Source organism: Ixodes scapularis, unplaced genomic scaffold (assembly GCF_016920785.2).
Source record: "Ixodes scapularis isolate PalLabHiFi unplaced genomic scaffold, ASM1692078v2 ptg001158l_1___fragment_3__unscaffolded, whole genome shotgun sequence".
NCBI classification, from domain to species: Eukaryota; Metazoa; Arthropoda; class Arachnida; order Ixodida; family Ixodidae; genus Ixodes; species Ixodes scapularis.
In genome coordinates this window covers 1950001-1957500 of record NW_024610108.1, presented here as the reverse complement: position 1 = coordinate 1957500, position 7500 = coordinate 1950001, and the positions used below count along the sequence as shown (strand labels likewise).

Sequence of the window (7500 nt, the reverse complement as noted above, 5' to 3'; positions counted from 1 at the left end):
TTAGGGACGCGTGTACTCGTCGGGACTTCGTCGCGACAGTCCAGCCACCCCTCGCGTTCGCTTCGCTCACGTAAACAAGCACAACGCCAGCGTACTTCCCCGATTCGCTAAAAACAACCATCCGACTCTCGCGTAGCATTGTCACTTGCGTATTTTGTGTCTTTTACCATCCAAACCAGATGGCGCTGCGCAGTTAAAGGCTCGAAAACCGGAGCCTTGCTTTAGGTTCGTTAGATGACGCCACTATTCATTCATTTGTTTTTAATTTTTTTTTTTAGTTTTTACTTTTTGTTTAAATTAATTGATTTGATTTTACATTACGTCGTCTCGTCATATAAACAGCGAATATTTAAACAATTTAGGCGCGCCTCCGCATCTATTTGGGCGCCGACCACCTGGCGGCGCTACATATTTTCCAAATTCTGTTTACAAAGTATGACGGCGTTTTCATCTATCTAGCGGTCTCCTACATTTTTTTTTTTTATTATTTTTTTTTTGCTTTTGTTTTGCGTTGTTCCTGCGGAGTGATAGTTCTTGGTGAGCTCGGACGCTTTCCAACGCGTTAAGATTCTGGAGTGCAAACCTGTAAGAAACCTTTGCAACCGTGAGTAGTATGCAGTTGGCGCTGCTTGCACGCGATGTATTTTCGACGCGTTTTGTCCGTCTTATTGCCCGCGTGCGTTGGCGTACCTGGTTTCTGAAAGTGTGCGCGTCTCCCACGTGCATCTTAAACCATGCGTGGTCATTGCATGTTTTCGCTTGAGGAGATATCCATTTCCACCAGTGAGTAGTGTTCATTCGCCGCCGCTTCATCGCGATGTGCTTTTGACGTCTTTTTGCTTCTCTGTGCCGCCCGCCCTCCGTGCTTTCCGAAGGTGAGCGCATGGTTTCGCTTTGCAGTGCGCGCTCTGCAGCGTGGTGTTGTGGCGTGGTTCCGGTGAAAGTGCCTGTGGGTGACCTCGCGTGCGTCCGTAATTCCCTGCCTTCGGCCTACTCAGCGTGGACGTCATTTCTGTCCTGTGACCTGCTGCTCAGTGCTCAGTGCTCAGTGCTGTGCTTGTGCAAGGCCTCTGGTGTGGGTGCCGTGTCCTACGTATCGCCCAACTAGGTTCTACTTGTGCCCCTTATTAATTCATTAATATGTGTCGTGTGTGTGTGTGCTCTTTGAGCAGTTTCCGTTCTTGTGCCGTCCGTCCAGTGAAAGGATTTTTTTATTTTTTTTTATTAAGTTACGGCGCTTGTTTTCGTGCAGCTCTACGTGGTCGTGTCCTCGTACGCAGTGGTGTGTTTGTGGAAAGTCTCTCGTTGTGTTGCGTTGTGCAGTGCAGTGCAGTGCAGTGCAGTGCAGTGCAGTGCTGTGCGTGCGTCAAAGCCTCTGGATAAAAGAAAAAAAATATATATATATATATAAATACACATTTTTTTTTCTAATTTTTTTTTAATTAATTTTACATGTGGTAAGTATGCATGACTTATACCATCCTTTGTATTGATTTATTTGGGTCGTGTCTTTTTTTTCCACATTATTAGCCTTCTTGTTCTCCTCCTCCTCCTCCTCCTCCTGCTTATCATTATTATAGAAATGTTTTCCTTTTTCTTTTTTTCCTCTTTCTTTTTAAGCTTTTAGTTTCCACCAGAGTGTCGAACCGAATTTTTTATTGGTTTGCTTCGATTTGCGGGAGCACAAAAGTAATGTAGGACATTAAAATAGCACAACAAATAGAAGAACAAGAGGTATACAGGACAGGCGCTGATGTTGAACTAGTTTCATTCAGGAAAAGTGAACATGTATATACACACGACAGGCAAAGCAGCACATATTCTTAAGGGTAGAAGATATTTGAGCTGGGATGCTGGTGTCTCCCAGCACGATCAAACCATCTGGGGCTATTGCCGCCTTCTCGGCTGCCCTCGGCACTTATCGTGAATAAAAGCTATATATGTATGTTTACTTTTCCTGGATAAAACTAGTTGAAAGTGAGTGCCTGTCCTGTATACTCCTTGTCCTCGTCTTTTTTGCGCTATTTTATATATTTTACTAAGATGAACCAACAGCGTACCGTATTAAAAAGAAAAAGAAGAAGCTAAAGTGATATTATATTTACCTGGTGCTTCTTTTCGTAATAGGCACTATTTCAAGAGTGCAAACGGGTATCTTTCCATTCATTTGTAGGGTTCGCTTATTTTCAGGTGCCGAGAAATAAATTGCTTTATTTAAATTTGATGGAGCAGTAAATGACAAGCTACATACATATCTGTCTTTCCTTTTTTTTTTGTGTTATGTTTTAGCCTGAATTTAAAAGTTATCAGTCTGTTGGGTCGCCTAAAATACAGGTGATTGGCATTTGAGGTTTTTTTTCTTTACAAGATAATGGTTGATTCAATTTAGCAAGTAAGCATCAATTGTGCTACTTTTTTTTTCCCTTCATCTTAAATAGAGCTAAGCAATCAACTCGACATGACGGCTACTTAATTTGTCGCTTTCTTACCGCCTGTTTTCCGAAACTGTGTGCTTTCTTTTCGTCGTCATCGACTTTGGGCTGCCGCTCCAAGTCCATAGAGCCTTTTTTTTTCAGCTATCCCTGCCGTACACCCTTGTACTTCTATTCATCGTCAGACTAATAGACAGTTATATTTTCTTCCGTACAGTTCCAAGTTGGCGGGTCAGTTTCAGTTCGGCTGAAACTAACTCCTCGGTTCCGGTTTTTCGTTCGCTTCGGTTTTCGGTTCGACACTCTGGTCTTCACCGTGCATGGCACCCCCCCCCCCCCCTTCCTTCCTTCCTTCCCTCCCTCCCTCCCTCCCTCCCTCCCTCCCTCCCTCTCTCCCCTCTTCTCCTCCCTGCAAGAAAACAAACTGTCGTTTCGAAATGTTTTCTTACTTGAACTGTGAAGGTTTTCAAGTGCATTTCCTTTCCTCCTTTATTGAGCGCACAATTCTAGAGTGGAACTTCCCTTCTGACATTGCAATAAAGTTTCCTGCACAAGGAAGAAAAACCTGCCATTTGACCTCCCTTGTGTGTGCAAAGTGTCAATGTTCCTATATTATGCTTGAACATTGTCTTTTTGTCTTCCTATTTGTCGCAGAAATCATGTATGTGTATGTATGTATGTATGTATATATACCAATATCGCACTTTATGGATTAATCTTGCACGACCTGTGAAAACCACGTATCTCTGGCTTTCCTCACGTTCGATTTTCGAGCAATTTCTGAAGCTAGCTTGGGGAGATTGATTTCGCTCGCACACAATTCGAGGCGCGAGGACGGGCATGTACGAACGCCTACGTAGTCGGGACGGTAAACAAAACTTACACAAATTAAAATCCTGCGCAGATAATAAAAGAAAGAGCAACAAAAAAGTATGGGCGTCTTTCTTTACTAATTTCTTTTTTTTTTCTTTTTTAGGATTGTAAGCGGACGGGCTTCTTAAACGATACCAAAAAGCGAGACACAATTTGACAAACGGGTCACGTCACAAGAAAGAAAATCCCACATCCTCAAGCGTGTAAAAAATGCACGCAATATCTAAGTAGTGGAATTGGAAGCGCTGCCAATCTCGCGTGCACTAGCCCAAATCGCGTTGCTCCCGCTCACGTCAAAGCGACACAGACCTCGTCGGAAAGGTACGCTTTCTGACGCGGTCAACCGGTAAAAACACTATATATTGTAAAATTCTGTACTTTGGACGTGATTAATTCAGACTGCTTTGCGGCTAACTAAGCGCGCGTTCCTTCCCAATGAAACGAAAGAGCGAGATTAGAAATAGAGGAAATAATTCCCGTGAAAAGAAAGAAATTCGTCTCTTATTGAGCTTGGCAGTAAAGCACGCGACATCTCCAGTATTCCGTTTGAAAGCGTTGTACATGGCAAGTGCAGTAGTGTACAGTGTTCGGCTCTCGCCCAGTTGAAAGCGGCAGAAAGCCCGTGTCGCCTCGCGACACGGGTAACCGCTAGAAAACACGCACATTTTAAAGTCGCGTGATTTGCACTTGATTCCTCGGAAGTACTTTGTGGGAGACGAAGCGGGCGTTCCATGCCAAGGACACGGAAGACAGAGATTAGAAATAGAGCGAACAATTCGCGTGAAAAGAATAATATTTGTCTCCTATCAAACTTGCCAGAAAAGTAAGCGAGATTTCCAGTATTCCGTTTGAAAGCGCTGCCCGTCGCAAGTGCAGTAGTGTACAGTGTTCGGCTCTCGCCCAGTTGAAAGCGCCAGAAGGCCCGTGTCGCCTCGCGACACGGGTAACCGCTAGAAAACACGCACATTTTAAAGTCGCGTGTTTTGCACTTGATTCCTCGGAAGTACTTTGTGGGAGACGAAGCGGGCGTTCCATGCCAAGGACACGGAAGAGAGAGATTAGAAATAGAGCGAACAATTCGCGTGAAAAGAATAATATTTGTCTCCTATCAAACTTGCCAGAAAAGTAAGCGAGATTTCCAGTATTCCGTTTGAAAGCGCTGCCCGTCGCAAGTGCAGTAGTGTACAGTGTTCGGCTCTCGCCCAGTTGAAAGCGCCAGAAAGCCCGTGTCGCCTCGCGACACGGGTAACCGCTAGAAAACACGCACATTTTAAAGTCGCGTGTTTTGCACTTGATTCCTCGGAAGTACTTTGTGGGAGACGAAGCGGGCGTTCCATGCCAAGGACACGGAAGAGAGAGATTAGAAATAGAGCGAACAATTCGCGTGAAAAGAATAATATTTGTCTCCTATCAAACTTGCCAGAAAAGTAAGCGAGATTTCCAGTATTCCGTTTGAAAGCGCTGCCCGTCGCAAGTGCAGTAGTGTACAGTGTTCGGCTCTCGCCCAGTTGAAAGCGCCAGAAAGCCCGTGTCGCCTCGCGACACGGGTAACCGCTAGAAAACACGCACATTTTAAAGTCGCGTGATTTGCACTTGATTCCTCGGAAGTACTTTGTGGGAGACGAAGCAGGCGTTCCATGCCAAGGACACGGAAGAGAGAGATTGGAAATAGAGCGAACAATTCGCGTGAAAAGAATAATATTTGTCTCCTATCAAACTTGCCAGAAAAGTAAGCGAGATTTCCAGTATTCCGTTTGAAAGCGCTGCCCGTCGCAAGTGCAGTAGGGTAAATTGTTCGGCTCTCGCCCAGTTGAAAGCGCCAGAAAGCCCGTGTCGCAAAGCGACACGGGTAACCGCTAGAAAACACGCATCTTTTTCTTTTGTTAATCCCGTGCTTCTCACTTCGTTCCTTGAGAGGACTTTGTCGGAAACTAAGTGGCGGGGCCTTCCAAACGAAACCAATGGTAGAAACAATGAAGTGAGCAAAGAAGAGTAGTGTAAAGAAAGAAAATTGCCTATTATGAAGCCTGCCGTAAACACGCGCGATACCGCGAGCATTCGGATTAAAAGCAGTGACAATCTCACTTACTATAGCGCTCATTGTTCGGCTCTGACACAATTCAAAACGCATGAAACGCCCCGTGTAAATATTGGTTTACTTTGTAATAACAAAGTCGATAAACTTTCTGTTGACCATGTTAACATGAACTGAAAGTCGAAAAGAAGTAATCAGAGTCAAGCAGGGGTCAGCACGTTTTTAATAAAAAGCGAGAAATAATTTTTTTTTATAGGGGTAGGATGTATGTACGTATGTATGTATATATAGAGGCACACAGGAAAAAAAGAACATTTATATATATATATATATATACACACAAACATACATACATATATATATATAAGGAGAGAGAGAGGGGAAAAAAATAAGAAAGAAAGAAGGACAAATAAATGATACTGAATAACGAGGAGCCACATGAGTGAGAGACAGTAAGTCAGTCAGTCATTCAGTCACCGAAACTGATAACCACAAACTGTGTACAGAATGCTCTTGAAGGATCTTCTTTATACTTATCGGTGCTATTATGTGGAGGTGGGGTCTGTCGAGCGTTCGATTGGTGCGAGCGGCGTCTGACGACGTCGCCGACGCCTTTCGTCGCCGTCTCGGCCGCTGCCTCCGCCGCATGGTCGTTACAGCAAGGTACCTGCGATCTCTGGCGTCTGCCGTTGGGGTCGGTTCTCGGGTGCACCTGTGTCTTGAAAACGAATGCGAGAGGAGGGTGTTTCGGAGCGTCCGCGCTAACCGAACGGTGTGAAATGACGAGTGCGTTCTGACCGAAGGCCGGGGTGCGTCCTCGCGTCCTCACGGGACCTGAAAGCTCGGCAACGCTGCGAAGGCGTCGTCAATGATTTTTTTGGCGTACGACTTTCTGTTGCTACGACGAGAAAGAAATTTATGCGCTTCTTGCCGCGTCGGTACCGACCTCGGTCGGGGATATTCCGGCTGCGCGCTCGAACGTGCTTCATTTCTTCTTGGATTTGGAAGTAATTCCTAAGCGTTGTGTGTGTTTGCGGTTCGTAAGGGGCGCCTGACGGTGGCCCCGCGTCCGCGCGTTGGTAGGGTTTTGGGCGACCCACCACGAAAAGATTACCTGGTTCATCCTGCCAGTAGTCATATGCTTGTCTCAAAGATTAAGCCATGCATGTCTAAGTACATGCCGAAACAAGGCGAAACCGCGAATGGCTCATTAAATCAGTTATGGTTCCTTAGATCGTTTCTTCCTAATTGGATAACTGTGGCAATTCTAGAGCTAATACATGCAGTGAGCCCGAAGCCCCTCGGGGCGACGGGTGCTTTTATTAGACCAAGATCAATCGGGCTTCGGTCCGTTTTGTGTGGTGACTCTGGATAACTTTGTGCTGATCGCACGGCCACGAGCCGGCGACGTTTCTTTCAAGTGTCTGCCTTATCAACTGTTGATGGTAGGTTATGCGCCTACCATGGTTGTTACGGGTAACGGAGAATCAGGGTTCGATTCCGGAGAGGGAGCCTGAGAAACGGCTACCACATCCAAGGAAGGCAGCAGGCGCGCAAATTACCCACTCCCGGCACGGGGAGGTAGTGACGAAAAATAACAATACGGGACTCTTTTGAGGCCCCGTAATTGAAATGAGTACACTCTAAATCCTTTAACGAGGATCCATTGGAGGGCAAGTCTGGTGCCAGCAGCCGCGGTAATTCCAGCTCCAATAGCGTATACTAAAGTTGCTGCGGTTAAAAAGCTCGTAGTTGGATCTCAGTTACAGGCGGGAAGTGCGTGGACACCACGTTACGGCCCGTGCTGAACATCATGCCTGTCGTGGCTTGGTTCCCTTCATCAGGTGCCTTGCTTTGGCCGGCGCGTTTACTTTGAAAAAATTAGAGTGCTCAACGCAGGCGATTCGCCTGAATATCAGTGCATGGAATAATAGAACAAGATCCTGTTTCTGTTCTGTTGGTTTTTGGAATACAGGATAATGATTAAGAGGGACAGACGGGGGCATTCGTATTGCGGCGCTAGAGGTGAAATTCTTGGACCGTCGCAAGACGAACTACTGCGAAAGCATTTGCCAAGAATGTTTTCATTGATCAAGAACGAAAGTTAGAGGTTCGAAGGCGATCAGATACCGCCCTAGTTCTAACCATAAACGATGCCAA

General features: G+C 45.7%; 1 non-coding gene across 1 annotated transcript in view; it reads left to right on the top strand.

Annotated features, from left to right (window-relative positions):
- Window positions 1-6451: 6451 nt before the first annotated feature.
- The window catches only part of LOC120847218, a 1816-nt gene continuing 767 nt past the window's right edge, over window positions 6452-7500 (top strand). The window contains exon 1 of the ribosomal RNA XR_005717290.1: window positions 6452-7500. This exon is cut by the window's right edge and continues 767 nt beyond it. This is a non-coding gene — a ribosomal RNA (small subunit ribosomal RNA).